Genomic DNA, 20,519 nt, shown 5'->3' on the forward strand with positions numbered 1-20,519 from the left:
TTCTGTTTCAGGTAGACTGCCTATTTCCTCTTCATTTGTTTGGTCTGCTGAGTTTTTACCTTGCTCCTTCATCTGCTGTGTGTTTCTCTGTCTTCTCATTTTGCTTAACTTACTGTGTTTGGGGTCTCTTTTTGGCAGGCTGCAGGTTCATATTTCCTGTTGTTTTTGGTGTCTGCCCCCAGTGGCTAAGGTTTGTTCAGTGGTTTGTGTAGGCTTCCTGGTGGAGAGGACTGGTGCCTGTGTTCTGGTGGATGAGGCTGGATCTTGTCTTTCTGGTGGACGGACTACGCCTGGTGGTGTGTTTTGGGGTGTCTGTAATACCTTATTATGATTTTAGGCAGCCCCTCTACTAATGGGTGGGCTTGTGTTCCTGTCTTCCTAGTTGTCTGGCATAGGGTGTGCAGCACTGGAGCTTGCTTGTCGTTGAGTGGAGCTGGGTCTTAACGTTGAGATGGAGATTTCTAGGAGAGCTTTTGCTGTTTGATATTACATGGAGCCAGGAAGTCTCTGGTGGACCAATGTCCTGAACTCGGCTCCCACCTCAGAGGCACAGCCTGACACCTGGCTGGAGCAAAAAGACCCTGTCAGCCACATGGCTCAGAGGAAATGGGAGAAAATAAGAAAGAAGGAAAGAAAGAAAGAAAAAGGAAAGAAAAGAAAATAATTTAAAAAATAATTATTAAAAATAAAAAAATTAAAGTAATAAAAGAAGAAGGAAAGAAAGAAGCAACCAAACTAAAAACCAAATCCACCAATTATAACAAGCGCTAAAAACTATACTAAAAAATAAAATGGATGAACAGAACCCTAGGGCAAATGGTAAAAGCAAAGCTATACAGACAAAATCACACAAAGAAGCATACACATACATGCTCTCAAAAAGAGAAAAAGGATATATATATATATATATATATATATATATATTAAAAAAGAGGAAGAGAGCAACCAAATCAATAAACAAATCTACCAATGATAATAAACTCTAAATACTTAACTAAGATAAACATAAAACCAGAAACAAGTTAGATACAGAAAGCTAACCCTAAGTCTACAGTTGCTCCCAAAGTCCACCACCTCAATTTTGGGATGATTTGTTATCTATTCAGGTATACCACAGATGCAGGTACATCAAGTTGATTGTGGAGATTTAATCCACTGCTCCTGAGGTGGCTTGGAGAGATTTCCAGAGATTTGTTCGCACAGCTCCTGGGATTCAGCTTTGGATTTGTCCCTGTCTCTGTGTGTAGGTCACCTGAGGGTGTCTGTTCTTTGCTTAGACAGGACGGGGTTAAAGTAACAGCTGATTAGGGGGCTCTGGCTCACTCAGGCCGGGGGGAGGGAGGGGTACGGAATGCAGGGTGAGCCTGCGGCAGCAGAGGCCAGCATGATGCTGCACCAGCCTGAGGTGTGCGGTGTGTTCTCCCGGGGAACTTGTCCCTGGATCACAGGACGCTGGCAGTGACGGGCTGCACAGACTCCCGGGAGGGGAGGTGTTCATAATGATCTGTACTTGCACACAGGCTTCTTGGTGGCTGCAGCAGCAGCCTTAGCATCTAATGCTCATCTCTGAGGTCCGCGCTGATAACCGCAGCTCGCGCCTATCTCTGGAGCTCGTTTATCTGAATCCCCTCTTCTCGTGCACCCTTAAACAATGGTCTCTTGCCTCTTCGGCAGCTCCAGACTTTTCCCCGGACTCCCTCCCTGCTAGCCGTGGCGCACTAGCCCCCTTCAGGCTGTGTTCACGCAGCCAACCCCAGTCCTTTCCCTGGGATCTGACCTCCGAAGCCCAAGCCTCAGCTCCCAGCCCCCGCCCGCCCCGGCAGGTGAGCAGACAAGACACTCGGCCTGGTGAGTGCTGGTCGGCACCGATCCTCCGTGCGGGAATCTCTCTGCTTTGCCCTCTGCACCCCTGTTGCTGCGGTCTCCTTTGTGGCTCCGGAGCTTCCCCCCACCCCAGCCACCCCCATCTCTGCCAGTGAAGGGGCTTCCTAGTGTGTGGAAACTTCCTCCTTCACAGCTCCCTCTCAGAAGTGCAGGTCCCTTCCCTATTCTTTTGTCACTGTTTTTTCTTTTTTCTTTTGCCCTGCCTATGTATGTGGGAAGTTTCTTGCCTTTTGGGAGGTCTGATGTCTTCTGCCAGCGTTCAGTAGGTGTTCTGTAGGAGTTGTTCCACATGTAGGTGTATTTCCCATGTATTTGTGGGGAGGAAGGTGATCTCCATGTCTTACTCCTCTGCCACCATGAAGGTTCCTTCATCGTGTTTTGTATCTTCAATTTCCCATCTTCCAAGCTCTGTTATTTGCCATGCTTATTTTCAGTTTTCTTAGTAAAGATGATTTGGATGTTGAGGGTGTTTGTTAGGTATCAGACAAGGAGCATCATACAACTATAAAAGCAAGTCAAACTAATGGAAAAATGGAATAAAATGGAAAGAGATGACAGGAGAAAGGAGAGAATCTGCAAGCAAAAAGAAAATGGAAACTATAGACAGTCAAGGTAATAGTCATATCCAAAAACAAAGAAATAGCCCGAAGAGTTGTGAATCGCTACAGCAGAATTAATGACATGGAAAATTTCTCAAGGAAAAGAGCCAAGGATAGATAAAGGAAGAAAAACCCAGCATAAAAGGAAGAAAAAGCAAAATAAGAGAAAATAGAAATTAGAAAAACCCCAGGTGCAAAGTGAAAGAGTAAAACAAAAGAATGGATAAATTAAGAAATAGTGCATTGAATTAGAGCAAATGTATTCTCTTTTCTTTATTCTTATCTTTAACTGGCTTTGCATTTCTTGGGTAGCAAAGCCAAACTGAAAGGATAATTTTGTTTATGTACCCAATTTGCATAATTGTGCAATATAAATTACAATGCTAATTAAGGACAGCCCTTGGGCTTCTGGAATTGGGTCAAAGTGGCTCCCTGAGAGCGAAGAGGTTGGGGCATTGGCTCTTTCCCCTCTCCCACCGCAGGGAAGCTGGGCAAGAGCAAAGAACCTCTCTGACAGTGTGTGAAATCTTGTCAGAATTTGTTGAAGACCCAGAACTATACGTCTCACTCCAAAATTTGGCTTTGGAAATCATCTTTGTGTGATTTAGCAAGGAGGCACTTAAAAGCTAAAAGTTCTCCTAATCCTAAAGGGTCTGTATTGCTTATCATTTTATGAGTTTTTCTCCCCCTCACTTTTTTTGAATGCAGAGAAAAAGACTTTTTTCAAACTGTAGATAGCTGAGTGTGAATCTGGCATATGATATTTTTGTGCTGGACTGTTGCCAGAATTGTCCCAAACCAGTGTATGACATGCCTTGCTTGGAAGCCTGGGGAAGCCAACAAGTTACTTTCTGAGCTTTAGTTAAATCCATGTCCTAAGCTATTGCACCATAACTACATCAAAAGTTCAATCCCAGAGAGTTTACTCCCTGTACTATTCTTAAGAGGGAACTGAAAGGTGTAGGATTCATATAATCGTTAGCTTGGGTTTTTCAAGAAAAGAATATCTCTGAGTTCCTATCACGAAGGCTGCCCTCGTTACAACGGAGGAGCCTCTGTTTAGGCCTGTTCTAAAGGAGGTGTTTTGCAAGTTTTGTTTTAGCTATTGAATCCCGACCTCAAGCAAAGGTTATCTGGAAAATAGGAAGAAACAGATCCAGGGACTTCCCTGGTTGTCCAATGGTTAAGATTCGGCACTTCCAAGGCAGAGGGTATAGGTTCGATCCATGGCCGGGGAACAAAAATCCCGCATGCAGGGGGCATGGGTTAGATCCCTGGTCGGGGAACAAAGATCCCAAATGTCTCGAGGTGCGGCCAAAAAAAAAAAAAAGCAAGAAAACAGTAAACAGATCCAAAATCACTCAGGTTGGAGTAAGGATGAGGGAGTGGCAGCACCAGCGTCCAGGTGTTCTCTCTCAGCCCTCTCTATCCACTTCCCCCAGCTCTTCATCTTTGAAGAGTGCAGAAGCCACTTCTATAAGGGATTTATTATCTACCTAACTTAGGTGACAGGGCAACAGTTAAGGATGTTGGTTTTATACACTTCATTTTGACTTTAAGACATCTGAAGGTTCGGGGCTTCCCTGGTGGCACAGTGGTTGAGAGTCTGCCTGCCGATGCAGGGGACACGGGTTCGTGCCCCGGTCCGGGAAGATCCCACATGCCGCGGAGCAGCTGGGCCCGTGAGCCATGGCCGCTGAGCCTGCGCGTCTGGAGCCTGTGCTCTGCAACGGGAGAGGCCACAACAGTGAGAGGCCCGCGTACCGCAAAAAATAATAATAATAATAATAAAATTTTTAAAAAGACACCTGAATGTTCTTTTCACTGGAATCATAGGAATAATTGGAAAACACATGGCTTATTTCTTATCCTATGATACTTTGCTTTCTGGAGCATTTTTTTCAAATTCTTTTATCTCTAGGCATTTAAAATGGTAATATTCTTATGGAACACTGGGATAAACCAGGGGAGAATTGAGACTGGATGAGGCTGCTCATGTTCCAAGGTGACTGTGCCTCGGCTCTAACCAACCCAACCCTCCAGCTACTTGAGGCCATAGGCATTGGTTCATGGTTCAAAATTAGACTAAAGTCTTGCAAAATACAATCCATCTCAGGAACAATTGGGAAAATTGGCAAAATCTTGAGAATATTGTGTGAGAGTGTGGATACAACCAAGAATATGTTTTCTAACTTACTCTTGGTACAGGAGACAATATGCTTTCCATTTTGCTAAAGTTAATTTGAGTTGTTTCATTTTCAACTGGAAGAGCCCTAATTGATATATATTTTCATTCCTTAAAATTCAGGTCTAATAGGTTACGTTCCAGTTTAAAAATCTTCAGGACTCACCATTTCATATAGGAAAAAGTGCAAATCTTTATCTAATTATCAGAAACTGTGGGGATGGGTCTTAGAAATCTGTGTTTTAACAAGGTGATTCTCTTGCGTGATAAAGTTTGCAAACCATTGTCAAGGAGAGTCAGGCTTAGAGAATATCTTTGTCGAGGACTTTCTAAACTCCTCTCTCATTACTTCAATACACTTTCCTTATGTCTTTTTAATTTCTGTTTCATTGGAGTTTTCTCTTCTATAGGGAACTCATCCCCTCCAGGGCTAAATCTTCCCTAACCAGTTGGGTTTGCAGTTTAACAATTTCATGCCCATGTTGTGTGGGTGACTATTGTTAGGTTTTCACTTCTTTAAAATTTTCCTGGAAGATTGGAAAATTAAAGTTACTAGATTTATCAATCACATGCCATCATATTTCCTTTTGGATGGAATTTTGAAATCATAAAATGTACTTTTTCCCTTCTTAGTTTGCCTCTTGTTGATTTCAGGCTAGTATGAAAATCATATTTCCTAGGCATACAAAAACTGATGACTTTGTGAGATACAAAACAATCAATATTGCATGGCAAGGGGACATCATTCTAGAGTTAAATTCTTGTCATGAAAATCCACCAAGAAGGCAAAATACATTTGCATAAATTGAACGTTATACTTGCATCATGTAGAAGATATAGATGAACACAAGCCTTGTTTAGGGGTTTAGAGCCCCAGCTCAGGAGCCAGACTTCCTGAGCTCGCATCCTGATCTACCACTTACCGGTTATGAGACCTTGTACAAACCCTCTGTGCCTCAGTTCCTTTATCTGCCCGCCACAGAGGATTTGTTCAGTAAATTTTAGCTAACTATAGCTGTTGAAGCAGCATCTTGCCAAGGATACCCACTCATAGTAGTCAGGCAAGGTTTGTATAAATTAAGCATCTATCTCTAAAAAGACTCATATTTTGATGACAGAGGACAGGTCAAGAATGATTAAACCCACACTGGGAAATGAAAACAATGAATAGGTTCTTTTCAAACTGGCAATATATACTCAAACCTAATGGAACTTTAATTGGTATTCAATGAGATTTAGTATAGTTTCCAGTTTTCCCAAACCCAGAAACTTAACACCGATTTTAGCTAAGATAATAGTTCTGTTATTTCTAATCTGTGCTCATTTCATCTGACTGTGAAATTTCTTCCTTTTTCCAGAGCCTCATTCTCTTCTAGCCCCCCTGCTTCAGAAAATGTTACCTTCATGTTTATAAAAGGATTGTGCTGATATGTTGTTACTTTGATGCCTGTAAGCACATACTATTGTTTGCCGGAAATGTTCTAAAATTTGTAAATAGCTCAAAGTCTATGCTAAGATTCTTGATAGACACAAGTCCAAAAGAGGTTTGGCTTTTCTACACTTTGGCTAAGCCTGCCAGGAATTTCTTAATTATCCCAGAATGTTTGTACTGTCTTTGAGAGTCTGGGCTTAGAATTTTGCTGTTTTTCCATTTCACACTCTGTATCTTATTGGCTACATTATTTTCCTTCACAGTTACACCCATAATATGCTTTCTAGTCTTGAAAACTCACTTAAATATTACATTTATGATTGTATATTCTTATTAAAAATATATTAAGCACCAGGCACTGCTCCAGTCATTTAGGGCAAATTGGTTATTAAAGTTCTAGCCATCATAATGCTTATATTAGTAAAATAAACTGTAATTTCCTAGAAGACAGAAACTGAAGCTTATTATATCTATTTTCCTCTTAGCAGACTTCTGGGAACATAAATAGAGTGTCCTAAGTTCACAAAACCCACATAAGATAGTTCACTCAACCTTTCAGGAATGTTGTTAAGAATTAAAGGAATAGAATATTTGAGAGCACTCTGATACATTTTTATAAATGTGAATTATTTTCCCAGGCAAACAGAATTGGGTTTGGGGAATGTGTCTTGAATGGAAAGATGATGATGAAAACAGGGAGTCATTGGGAAAAGGGGAAACAGGCCGTAGTTAACAATTATGTAGGACTGCTGTGAAATTCCACCCCCACCTCAGAATCTAAAACGCATATATAGACCTTCTAGAATATGTAACTTAGTCATCAAGAAGTTCAACTACAGTGCAACTTGCAGTTTAGACCATTATTATATAGTAGAGTTAATTAAAAAATATTTAATCTCTCTGACTCTGAAATATTTAGTACAGAATACAAATGGAAATTTAAGTATTTCTCCAGTCCATTATGAAAATGTCTAGCATATTTTGTGGACAATACTTTCTTAGATTATTAGTTACTTTGCTGTTTGTTTTTCAGTAGGTGCAAGCATATTGTGAAATGTTCTATATTTATGAAACTTATGACAAACTGTGAAGATAACATAATGCATTTTGGGTTAGCCAAAGCAGTAACCCAAATACTTCATTAAAATCCAGACCAACACTTTGGGTTGTATAGTTATTCATAGATAGATTTAAACATATTATTGAAGATACATTTTGCATTGCCATTTTTTAATTTCCATTTTTAGATTGTGAGACATGCATTAGACTGAAAATCAGCAAACATGAGGACTGGTCCTAACACTGACTCATCCAGGTTGGATATCATGTCTTTGGAGAAGTCTTCTCTGCACCCCTCTCCCAATAAAGCTAAACATTCTTCCACCATGTGCTGTCCTCTAATTTGTTCTCATATTTTCCTCTGGTGTAGTTGTGTGTTCACATACCTATCTGTTGTATCAGACAGTGAGTTTCCTGATGGGAGGCACTTAGTCTTTTTCCTCTTGGTTATTTTAACACAGGACCTGGCACATTGTTGATGCTCAATAAATGTTTCTTGACTCCAATGCATTCAATTGATATAAATATTAATCTTTGATTAACTCTGGAAACATGCTGCAAGGTTAGTTAGGACCATCCAGAACTCTTTTTATTTCAATTCTGATTAAACAATAATTGAACCTCTGAACTTCTGAACACTTGATTTACAGAAATAGAAACCTGGGCAAATAGCATTTATGTTTTTATATTCCTCCAAGAGTATGCTTATCCTTTCAGTGAAAGAATCTACTGAGGAAATCCACAGATATTGAATGCAAGTGAGCAAAATGAAGTGGCCCAAGTGCATGTCTGTGTGTGTGTGTGTGTGTGTGTGTGTGTGTGTGTGTGTGTGTGTAATTTGAAGGTTAGATGGGAAAAGGCTGTGTCAAGATGGCAGATCTTATCTTGTTAGTCACTAACAGTGACAGCCACTACCCAATGCCTACTCTGTACCCACTTCTCTCTTTCTTAACAGCCATTCCAGTTACGGAGAATTGTGTTCAGCTAAAAACTTTGCTTTGCAGCCTCAGGTGTAGCTAGTAGGCAAGAGACCAATTCTGGCCAAAGATAAAATTAGTGGAAGCCTCTTGCTAGGGCTTCCAGGGAAGTTTTATAAGAGAAATAAACTCACTGGGATGCTTTTTTATTCCCTTTGCCTTCCTCTCAGATAGATGTCTGGATGAGCAATCCTCTTGCAATCATAAGCATTAAATCCACATTTTAGGATTGGTCCCAGTAAGAATATGGAAGAAATCTGGATCCTTGATGACACTGGGCTACGGTACTCACCCTGATCTTTCTATCCATGGCTTGTTGCATAAGACAAGTAAACCACTTATTTAACTCACTGTTGAGGTTTCTTGAAACCAGACACAGTTCTGATACATTTGCCCTTCCAAGGAAAAGGGGAGCACATGACTTTCAAGTCTGATGAGATTTTCCATGGCCAAAACCATGAAATAACTCCACTGAAATAACTCTAGTGAAATAACTCCATCTCTGCCCATGGTGCAGGGGAATTGTACTGAATGACATATGGTGTATGAATATTTCTTTGTTACTTTTTCCTGAAGCCTAGGTTTAAAGAACATATGAGAGTTGTCTTAGAGGTAAATATGTAATTTCTGTGTGTATCAATAGATGAATTCAATTACTATATATATGCCTAGGTTTGGCAAAAGCCAAATAAGCAGCTCCCCTTACATAATGTTGCTTTAATTAAGTTCATTTCTCTCTGGGTGTAGTATATACTGCAGATGCACAATCAATGAACATTGGTGATTTGCTTCAATCTTGCTTTTTGCCCCGTTTGTATAATTTATTGTGTCAGTGGTTCTCGAGTGGTGTGCTCCTACAGCTCATCATCTGGAAATCCTTCCCAGATGTGCTCAAAATTTTTTATTAATTTGTGTACTTTATTTTTTATAAGTGAGTACACATGATTGTGACTGGAAGAGAAAACACCCTTCTTTTAATCCCGGAGGATTACTTGGCCTTGAGAATAATTGATTCATATCCTGCCCACTCCACCCCTATTATTCAAATAGAGATTGTTGAAGAAATCTCTGCCCTATAAATTTAGCTGATCCAAAAATGAAAGGGAAAAAATACTTTATTTTAAAGATGTCTGCAGGATCCATGTATAACTCAGGGTTTTTTTCCAATTAAGAATCATATGATCCTAGGAGAGTTTCCATTCCTAGGTATCAAAACTGCAACACAGTTTTAAAACAAGAAGTGATCATCTCTACGGTGGCATTTATCCACGGAGGTAATATTTCTGGTTAGTGAATTTCAGGACTTGAAACCAGGCCTCTGCCTCTTAGTTTGTGGAACAGTCAAAGGGCTAAAAGAGCTCTGTATAATCACATGCAAAACTATTTATTATAAGCAGCTATCATTATGTACATTGTTTCTCTTTATGAATTATAGTGCTTGTCAGTGGGGATTGTGTGCCCATATACGTATACACATGTGTATACATGTATGTGTTTGTTGGACTCATTAATCTGCTAAATACACCAAAGGAATGAGGAGAAATATTTTTACCTTAAACTGAAGAACCTGGCATAGCTCAACATCTGTACAGTCTACTTTCTAGTGTCCAATTCTTTACCATGAAGAAGGATACCTAAAACTGAAATTGCATTTGCTAGACTGCTTTGCAGCTTGGTTTCTGGGTGAAATGATGTTTGACCAACCAGACGACCTTGCATAACACTTAGAAGGTGACAGTGAGGCAAAGGTCACATGGCTGGCTGATTGTTTATTTTTAATGACATTCATTGGGATACACATTATATAGTATATAAGTGACCTTTATTGGGGTACACTTTATATAGAATATACATTTTAAGTTTATAGTTTGATGAGCTCTAACAAACGTGTAGACCCGTGTAACCAGTCTCAGTATGAAGGTACATAATTCCCTCACCCCAGAAAAGTTTCTAGTGCCTCCTTCCAGTTAATCATCCTCCCCTGATCCAGGCAACTATTGATTTCTGCTTTTTATTACCACGGATCACAGTTATCTTTCCTAGAGATTCAAGTAAGTGGAATCGTATATGTATCCTCTTTAAATCTGGCTTATTTTACTCAGCAGACTGTTTCTGAAATTTATCCACATTCTAGACATGGTGGACAGGATTCTAAGCTTCTCTTAGTTATTCAGTCAAACTCTAATCTAGATGCTGTTGTGAAGTTATTTTCCAGATGTAATTAAATTCTCTAAGTTTACTTTAAGTAGGGAGATTTTCCTCAGTGAGCCTGCGCTAAACAGATGAGACTTTACAAAAAGTTAGAGATATCTGAAGTCTGAGAGAAGCTCTGCTATTACCTTTTAAAGAGAGAACTTCCATGTTGTAGAGGAGTCATAGCAGAGAACACCAAGCAGTCTCTAGGAGCCGAGAACAACCCTGTGTTGACAGCCAGCAAGGAAAGCTGCAAACTCAGTCTTACAACCAAAAAGAACTGAATTCTGTCAACAACCACAGTGAACTTAGGAGAGACCCTGAGCCTCAGGAGAACAAAGCAATGGCCAACACCTTGAGTTCAGCCTGGTGGGACCTGAGCAGAGAGCCCAGTTATGCCATGCCCAGACTTCTGGTGGACAGAACTATGAATTAATAGATGGGCATTCCTTGAAGCTGCTGAGTTTGTGGTAATTCATTATGCACCAATAGAAAACCAATACATTGTATATGTCATTGAACTGTTCCTTCTTATTGGTGAGTGTGAGTTATCTACTATTGCATAAGAAATCACCAACAATTTACTGTCAAAACAACACACAATTATCTCAGAGTTTCTGTGGGTCAGCAATCTGGGCATAGCTTCTGTGCATAATCCTCTGATTCAGGGTTGCTTACAAGCCTGCAAACAGTGTCAGCCAGCACTGAGGTCTCATCTGAAAGTTATCTTGGGGACAGCCCACTTTCAGTGGGAAGGGTCCACTTAATGTGATTGTTGGCAGGATTCAGTTCTTTGAAGTTATTAGACTGATGGCCTCAGATACTAGAGAGCTGTTAGCCAGAGGCTTCCTTCAATTTGTTGCCTTGTGGGCCTCCTGGAGATGGCAGTTTGCTTCATCAAAACCAGTAAGAGAGGGGGTCTGCTAGTAAGATGCCACAATCTCTAGTAATACGATCATAGAACTGACATCCCCTTAACAATGAGGTGTTTTATTAGTTAGAAATATAACACTCATGGGGAGGGGATTACAGAAAGCTGTGAATACCATTTGGAAGCTGGGATCCCTGGGAGCTATCTTAGAAGCTACCTACCACTGCAGTGAGTGAATTTATGTGAATTTATCAGAATGTTTTCATCCATTCCATTCAACAATAGGTAGACACTTTTGTTGATGCCAGATTTGGACTTTCATTTAGAAAGAAAACAAAAGTTGCTATGAACATTCAAAGTATAAGTGTTTCCATGGGCATATGTTTCATTTGTCTTGAGTGGAATTGCAGGGTCACATAGAAAGTATATGTTTAATCTGAGTAAGAAACTGCCCCCAATGCTTTCCAAAGTGATGCTACCAATTTACACTCCCCACAATGTACAACAATGTGTCAGAGTTCCAGTTATTCTGTAGCTCCACAAACACTTGAAAGTGTCAGTCAACTAAATTGTAGCCATTTGAATGGGAATATAATGGTACTCATTATGGTTTTAATATGCATTTCCGTAATACATATTCGGTATGTTAATGAGGTCAAGCATCTTTTCACATACTTAGAGGCCATTTGTATATCTTCTTTTGTGAAATATGTTTGAATAGATTGCCCATTTAAAAAATTGACTTGTTTGAAACTTTTTATTATTGAGTCTTAAGAGTTTTTTATTTATTCTGAATACAACTCCTTTATCACATATATGTATTGCAAATGCTCTTCCTAAGTTTGTGGCTTGCATTTTCAATTTTTTTTTGCGGTACGCGGGCCTCTCACTGTTGTGGCCTCTCCCGTTGCTGAGCAACAGGCTCCGGACACGCGGGCTCAGCGGCCATGGCTCACGGGCCCAGCCGCTCTGCGGCATGTGGGATCCTCCTGGACGGGGGCACGAACCCGTGTCCCCTGCATCGGCAGGCGGACTCCCAACCACTGCGCCACCATGGAAGCCCTTGCATTTTCAATTTTAAACACTCTACTGTAAAGCTGTTTTTATATTTGATGAAGTACATTTTATCCATTTTTAAAATGATTGTTACTTTTTGAACTACCTATGAAAATATTTCTATCTTAAAACAAAACTATTGTATTTTTATCTCAGGAGTTCTATGATTTTAGCTTTTATTTTTGTACCTGTGATCTATTTTGAATTTAATTTTTCTGTGTATTTTGAGGTAAGGGTCGATTTTTTTAAATCTATTTGTAGATACTTCTAATTTTCCCAGCACCATTTGTTGAAAAAACTCTCCTTTCCCCATTGAATTATTTTGTCTAGATTATTACGTTTAAAATCAAATGACCAATATATGCATGGTCTACTTTTAAACTTTTTTTTTTCTCCGTTTATCTGTATGTGAATTCTTTCAACAATACTATTGTCTTGATTACTGTAGATTTTTGGAAATCTTAAAATCTAAGTACTCAAGTTTTGTTCTTTTATAAAGTTATTTTGGCTATTCTAGGTCCTTTGTATTTCCCTATAACTTTTTGAATTAGATTGTCAATTCTCAAAAATAAAACTTGCTGGGATTTTGAATGGGATAGTGTGGAATCAATAGGTCAATTTAGGGAGAAGTGGTAACTTTTAATATTGAGTACCTTAATCCATGACATGGTATTGCTCTCCATAATGATCTTTTTTTTTAATGATTTCTTTTTTATTTTAATTTTTTAATTTATTTTTGGCTGCATTGGGTCTTCGTTGCTGCATGCAGGCTTTCTCTAGTTGCAGTGAGCCGGGGCTACTCTTCGTTGCAGTGCACAGGCTTCTCATTGCACTGGCTTTTCTCTTGCTGCGGAGCACAGGCTCTAGGCCCGCCAGCTTTAGTAGTTGCAGCATGCAGGCTCAGTAGTCGTGGTGCACATGCGGAGGGTGCACAGATCCCTCCGCATGTGGGATCTTCCCGGACCAGGGCTTGAACCTGTGTCCCCTGCACTGGCAGGCAGATTCTTAACCACTGCGCCACCACGGAAGTCCCTCCATAATGATCTTTAATTCCTCAGCAAAGTTTACAGTTTTCAGTGTGCAGGCCTGGCAGTTCGTTAAATTCTAAGTATTGATATTTCATAGTTTGGGATGCAATCGTGAATAGTTAAAACTTAATTACCTTTTGTTCATAACTAGTACACAGAAATACAGTTGATTTTTATATTGATCTTATCTTCTGCAATCTTGTTATACTCACTTGTTAATCCTAGTAGCTTTTCTTGTAGACTCCTTAGGAGCTTCTACATACGTCATCATGTCATTTGCTAATTAAAACAGTTTTACTTCTTACTTTCACATTGTGTCTTTATTTATTTATTTTGCTTTATTGCACGTCACTACAGTTGGTTAAGGATGTTAAGTGTGGAGGCCCTTTCCTTTTTCCTAATGTTAGGGAGAAAACAATCTTTCACTTTTCAGTATGATGTTAGTTGTAGTTTTTTATAGATATTCTTTTTTTTTTAACATCTTTATTGGAGTATAACTACTTTAAAATGCTGTGTTAGTTTCTGCTGTATAACAGAGTGAATCAGCTATACATATACATATATCCCCATATCTCCTCCCTCTTGCGTCTCCCTCCTACCCTCCCTATCCCACCCCACTAGGTGGTCACAAAGCACCAAGCTGATCTCCCTATGCGATGCAGCTGCTTCCCACTAGCTATCTGTTTTACATTTGGTAGTGTATATATGTCCATGTCACTCTCACTTCATCCCAGCTTACCCTTCCCCCTCCCTGCCGTGTCCTCAAGTCCGTTCTTTATGTCTGCGACTTTATTCCTGTCCTGCCCCTAGATTCTTCAGAACGATTTTTTTTTTTTAAGATTCCATATATATGTGTTAGCATATGGTATTTGTTTTTCTCTTTCTGACTTACTTCATGCTGTATGACAGACTCTAGGTCCATCCACCTAACTACAAATAACTCAATTTCGTTTCCTTTTATGGCTGAGTAATATCCCATTGTATATATGTGCCACATCTTCTTTATCCATTCATCTATCGATGGACACTTAGGTTGCTTCTATGTCCTGGCTATTGTGAATATAGCTGCAATGAACATTGTAGTATATGACTCTTTTTAAATTATGGTTTTCTCAGGGTATATGCCCAGTAGTGGGATTGCTGGGTCGTATGGTAGTTCTATGTTTAGTTTTTTAAGGAACCTCCATACTATTCTCCATAGTGGCTGTATCACTTTGCATTCCCACCAACAGTGCAAGAGGGTTCCCTTTACTCCACACCCTCTCCAGCATTTATTGTTTGTAGGTTTTTTGATGATGGCCATTCTGACTGGTGTGAAGTGATACCTCACTGTAGTTTTGATTTGCATTTCTCTAATGATTAGTGATGTTAAGAATCCTTTCATGTGTTTGTTGGCAATCTGTGTGTCTTCTTTGGAGAAAGGTCTATTTAGGTCTTCTCCCCATTTTTGGATTGGGTTTTTTGTTTTTTTGATATTGAGCTGTATGAGCTGCTTGACTAGATGAGAATGTTCCCTTCTATCATTAGTTTACTGAGATATTATTTCACAAATAAGTGTTGAATTTTGTCAGATGCTTTTTCTGAACCTAGTTAAATATCTAGTGTTTCTTCTCCCTTAGTCTGTTAACTTAATGAATTATAATGATTGAAATTAAAAAGTTAAATTAACTGTTCATTCCTGGGAAAGCACCATATGGTTATATTTCCTTTTTACAGATTTACTGGATGAGGTTTGCTAGTATTTGTTCAGGACTATTGTGTCTAAATTCATGAGGAATATTTGTCTGTACTTTTCTTATATTATTTTGAATCGTGGTAATATTCTCTCATAAAATGAATTAAGCGACGTTCCAGTATCCTACAATTTTCCATAAGAGTTTACATAATATCGGTATTATTTTTCCTTAAATATGTGATAGAATTCACCAGTGAAGCCATCTGGATCTGGAGATGTTTTTGTGGGATCATTTAAAATTTTAATTCCAATTTCTTTAATTGATGTATGGCTATTCAGATTTTCTATTTCTTTTTGAGTCAGTTGGGTAATTCATAGCTCTTTTCAAGGAATTTATTCTTTCCATCAATTATTTAAATGTATTGGCTTAAAGCTGGTCATAGTATTCACTTATCTTTTTAATGTCAGTAGAATTTATATTGATGACCCCTTTTTCATTCCTAATATTGGTGACATATGTCTTCTCACTTTGTCTCAGTATATTTTCCTGCTTAGGGTTCATTGTGCATCTTACATAGTTAAGTTTTTTTCTTAAATTTGGAAAATTGTTCATTATAGCTTTAAATATTTGCTCTGCCACCACCCCTTTCTGGGACTTCAATTATACAAGTTTTAGATTGCTTAATATTGTCCCACTGGTCACTGAAATGTATTTCAATTTTTTTTCACTCTTGTTTTCCTCCCTGTGTTTCATTGTAGGTAGTTTTTATTGACATTCTTTAAAAGTTCTCTAGTGTTCCTTCTGCAGTATCTAATCTACCATTAATCCCATGTAGTGAATTTTTCATGTTAGATATCCTATTTTTCATCTCTAGAAATTCTATTTTGTTCTTTTCAAAATATTTCCTTTGTCTCTACACTATGATTGTTTTTCTGTACTCAATTGAACAAAACTATAATAGATGTTTTAATATCCTTTTCTTCCAATTCTCTTTCTATCATTTCTATGATTCCTTGTTCTGCTTAATTTTGGTAGTTTTTCTCTTGGTTATGTGTCTCATTTTCCTGTTTTTTAGCATGCATAGTAATTTTTGGCTGGATGCTGGATGTGTACTCTTTACAGTGGTGATGATCAGTAATTGGTGTCCTACTTTAAAGAGTGGTGGCCTTTGTTCTGGAATGCAATTAAGTTACCTGCTGTTTAACTTCATCTTTTTAAATTTTTCTTTGGATATGACTTGGATAGCCTTTACTCTAGGTATAATTTGGCTCCCCTCCTAAAATGTGGCTTTTTCTAAATCTCTATTGAGTTTTAAGAGTCATCAGTGAGGTCTCTCCACAGTGACTGGAGCAAACATATGGATCCCCATCTCTCCCAGTCAGTTTTTGCCTATTGTCATAGGGTTTCATCCCATGTGTTTACATCTTATTATTCAGCTAAGTTTCAAAGGGCCTTCTTAAGATTTCTAGTGTTCTTCTTCTACATAGCTCCCTCCTCGTTGGAACTCCAATTCACTATTTCCATGCTTCTTAAACTTCTTGAATTACAGTCTCTTTCTTCTCAAATTATTGATATAGCCATTATCTGATTAAAACCATCTTCCCTACTCCAGGTTCTAGAATATATAACTCCAGATAGAAATCTAGGGCAATCATAAGGCTCACCTTATTCGTTCCTAGTCTCTTAAGGATCACAGTCCTGCACTAGCCATTGTCCAATGTACAGAAACAGTAGTTTCTAAAATTATTTTATTATTTTACCCTTTAATTGTATTTTTAGTGCATTTTTATTTGATATAAACTTAACTGTGTTTTCCCCCAGTTTTATTGAGATATGATTGAAATACCTGTGTAAGTTTAAGGTATACAGCATAATGATTTGACTTATATATATTGTCAAATAAGTACCACAATAAGTTTAGTTAATATCTGTCATCTCATAAAGATTTAAAAAAGTAAGGAAATCCCTTTTTCCTTGTGATGAGAAATCTTGGATTTACTCTTTTAACACCTGTCATATATACCATATAGCCGTGTTAATTATTGTCATCATGCTGTACCTTTCATCTTTAATACTTATAACTGAAAGTTTACACCTTTTTTTTTTTTTTTTTTTTTTGCGGTACCCGGGCCTCTCACTGTTGTGGCCTCTCCCGTTGCGGAGCACAGGCTCCAGACGCGCAGGCTCAGCGGCCATGGCTCACGGGCCCAGCCGCTCCGCAGCACTTCAGAAGGAAAAGAGGAGAGAAACCAGAGTGAACAAAGGCTTAGGGTTAGGCATGGGAAAGGTGATCAGGTGGAAAATTCAGTAATTAGGTGACAAACTATGAATTCAACCTAGGATAAGACCTTGATGTTTGTGATATTGTGATTTGTAATAAATATATATTTGGTTTTCATCCCCATTTCTGGCACACAGCTCCTAAAACCCTTGGAATTTCCCAAGTATAGAGCATAAAGGTGTCTTTGTTATGTTAATGAATGACTTTGGGAAAGCATCTAAGGATGCTGGTTGCTAGGGGAGCCAACCATGTGATGGAGGGTAGGAGATCTCAGTCACATCCCCTGAACTCCAGGGAGAGGTGAGGGGCTGAGTGAATGGCCAATGGCCAATGATTTAATCAATCATATCTATATAAGGAAACCTCCATAAAACCCCCAAAGGAAAGAGTTTGGAGAGCTTCTGTGTTGGTGAACAATTGGAGATGTGGGGAGAGTTGCACACATGGAGAGGGCATGGAAGCTCCATGCCCCTTCCCACATACCTTGCCCCATGCATCTCTTTCATCTGGCTGTTTCTGAATTACATTCTTTTATAATAAACTGGTAATCTAGTAAGCAAAGTGTTTCTCTGAGTTTTGTGAGCTTTTCTAACAAATTAATCCAACGCAAAAAAGGCATTGTTGGAATCTCTAGTCTATAGTCAGTTGATCAGAAGCACAAGAGAAAACCTGGACTTGCAATTAGTATCTGAAGTGGGAGGCCGTCTTGTAGGACTGAGCCCTTAACCTGTGGAATCTGATGGTATCTCCAGGTAGAAAGTGAGTTGAATTGAGTTGAACCGTAGGACACCCAGCTTGTGTCTGAGAATTGCTTGGTCATGTTGGGGAAAACCCCACACATTGGAATTGGTTACAAAATCATAACATTTATCTCATAGAAAATGAAAATCCACTTATTTTTGGAGCATGGATTATGAATGATCTTATCTCGTTACCTTTTTCTCCCACTTCCACCTCTTCCTCCTTCAATGTTGTTCCAAGGTAATCTCTCCAATAGACTTTCCAATGTTGTTCCAACATAGTCTTTCCACTAGTCTACTATGCACATTCAAAACCTCTTCAGTCTTTTTGCATTTCTTCAACACCTCCCCCAATCTCATAATTTTCTCCTCCCTTCTCTCAATCAATTTATAAAACTTAACATAGTGACTCTATGGTCATTTAGATGTGAATGTTTGCAAGTGAGCCATGTGCAGAAGTAGTACCACCCAATAGACATTTTTCTTTCATTTCAAACCCAGAAACTATTTAGATGTTGACTGTACTTGAATATTCCTTTGATTAAGAGGTAGGGTTTCTATATTTTATTATAGCTCCAACCTTACTGTAACAAAATGCAAGGCAGATTTAAGTTTATATTTAGCAGGGATCTGTTTAAAATGTGAATGAAGACCAGTGTGGGTGAGTGGGAACCACACTTGCATTCACTGGTAATGCTCTGGTTCACTCTGGCTTCAGTGATTTCCCTTCGGCATGCTAGGGTGGAGCAGAACAGCTGATGAAGGGGGCAGCAGTTTGAACATACGGTTTAGTCATGTAAATATTCTCTAAGCTCCAGCACTGAAATATTACTCTCAGTTTATTAGTTCACAAGAAAAACACAAATATGTGTGCAAATAAGCATTGCATGCAAAGATACCTTTAATACTGTAACTAGTCTTATTATTTCCAATTTAGTCTTTTCTGGAAATGAACAAAAATGAGGATTACAAGCTTGTCATGATATCTTCACAATAGTTATTTCTAATACAACTGAAAACAACAAGGCATAATCTATGGAGTAAGAGGTGGTAAGTAGGTTGTATATCCCATTTCCCTTCCTATGTTCCTCCACACATCACATGACCACAGATAATGAAGTATCATATGAATGCTTTGTTTCTCAGCCTTTACACATTTTCTCCTCCCATCCAGGCTGCCACATAATTAAAGGAGCACTTTAAAGAGTCCCATATTGTAGAGCATCACGTAAGCCTCAGGCAAAATATAACAGCACTAACTGGTCATGATAGAAAAACCATCCCAGAGCCATGATTATTAGCGAAAACAAACAAAATGAAAATTATACAGACTAACTAGACAAACTTTATCAGAAGTGTCTACTCTCCTTTTAAACAGCAAAAACAAAGCAATGAAGAAAAGTTTAAACATGACCACTGATTCTGGAAAAGGAAGAAGAATGTTTTAGGTACTCTTTCCTATGCCAAGGTCATCTGCTTTTCTGCATCACTCAATCATAATTAAAGGTAAATGAATACATCCAGTGACAGTAAACTGGCTCCTAGGTGGTCTCGATCTCCCAAGGGCCGGAGGAAGAACATCTACAACAGCAGGTAAAATGTATTAGATTTGCTGAGCCTATGGAAAGACAGAATATGCAAAAGTGTAAAAAATTGTCTTTGAATGTGAAGTGGCAAGCTGCTTATTCCCATAAGGCTGAGGATTGTGTCTAAATTAATCTTGCCCCTGGCATGAACTGTAGAGAATCAGATACTTTTACAAATGTGACTGTTACTGTTATAGCTAAATGAATGCAATGTATGGGACAAAGGATTTAGGTTGAGCAGTTTAAATAATTTGCACATTTTAGGATTTTAAAACTGGAGTTGTCAATTTGTTTTTGTAAATGGAGAGAGAGCAGATATTTTAGGCTTTATGAGCCATACTCTGCCACAACTACAGAAATCTGCTGTTGGAGCAGGAAGGCAGCAATTGATCATATGTAGAATAATGGGCGTGGCTATGCACTTGCACTGAACTATTAACAACTCCCACTCTAAAGTATTAACATGTTTACCAGAGCTGAGCCAAAGCATGGCTCTTGGGGAGTGAGAATGAAAGTGGCTGATGATGAGGTTTATTGTCAAAGAGAAAGGCTAAGCTCCAACTCCCATAGTTTCTGCTAAATGTCTCTCTAGGGGAAAAGCTGGCTGGCAATGCAATGGAAGCATCAATACAAATTCCATAGACCTCTTTCTAATTAGACTCCTGCACTCAGTCTCCACTCCATCCACAGCAATGTTGCAACTTGCATGGCACAGGAAAATACAGAGAGTGTTCACCTAGCGAAAGGAATGAGTGAGGTGTCTTTCCTGCCCATTAGGAATGGAATATATTGCTTCTCACAGCCAAATCAATTGAAATATTTCAACAGTTTAAATAAAATTGAATTCTGATCATTATACTAGATCAATGGTTCTCAACCGGAGGTGATTTGACAATGTCTGGAGACACTTTTGGTTGTCATAACTGGAGAGTGGTTGCTACTGGCATCTTGT

At 38.8% G+C, this 20,519-nt stretch overlaps 1 long non-coding RNA gene across 10 annotated transcripts in view; it reads left to right on the top strand.

Moving 5' to 3' along the window:
* The window catches only part of LOC137225334 (uncharacterized), a 602,240-nt gene that overhangs the window by 521,484 nt on the left and 60,237 nt on the right, over positions 1-20,519 (top strand). For 8 of the 10 annotated variants that reach the window (XR_010943792.1, XR_010943791.1, XR_010943796.1 and 5 more), the window contains 2 exons: positions 6,027-6,117; positions 7,348-7,678. The exons of 1 other annotated variant lie outside the window; for it this stretch is intronic. This is a non-coding gene — a long non-coding RNA (uncharacterized lncRNA). Of the gene's footprint in view, positions 1-6,026; positions 6,118-7,347; positions 7,679-20,519 lie in introns of those variants that run through there. One more of the 10 variants, XR_010943793.1, reaches the window with a different exon arrangement.

This window comes from Pseudorca crassidens, chromosome 5, assembly GCF_039906515.1.
Source record: "Pseudorca crassidens isolate mPseCra1 chromosome 5, mPseCra1.hap1, whole genome shotgun sequence".
In the NCBI taxonomy this organism is placed as follows: Eukaryota; Metazoa; Chordata; class Mammalia; order Artiodactyla; family Delphinidae; genus Pseudorca; species Pseudorca crassidens.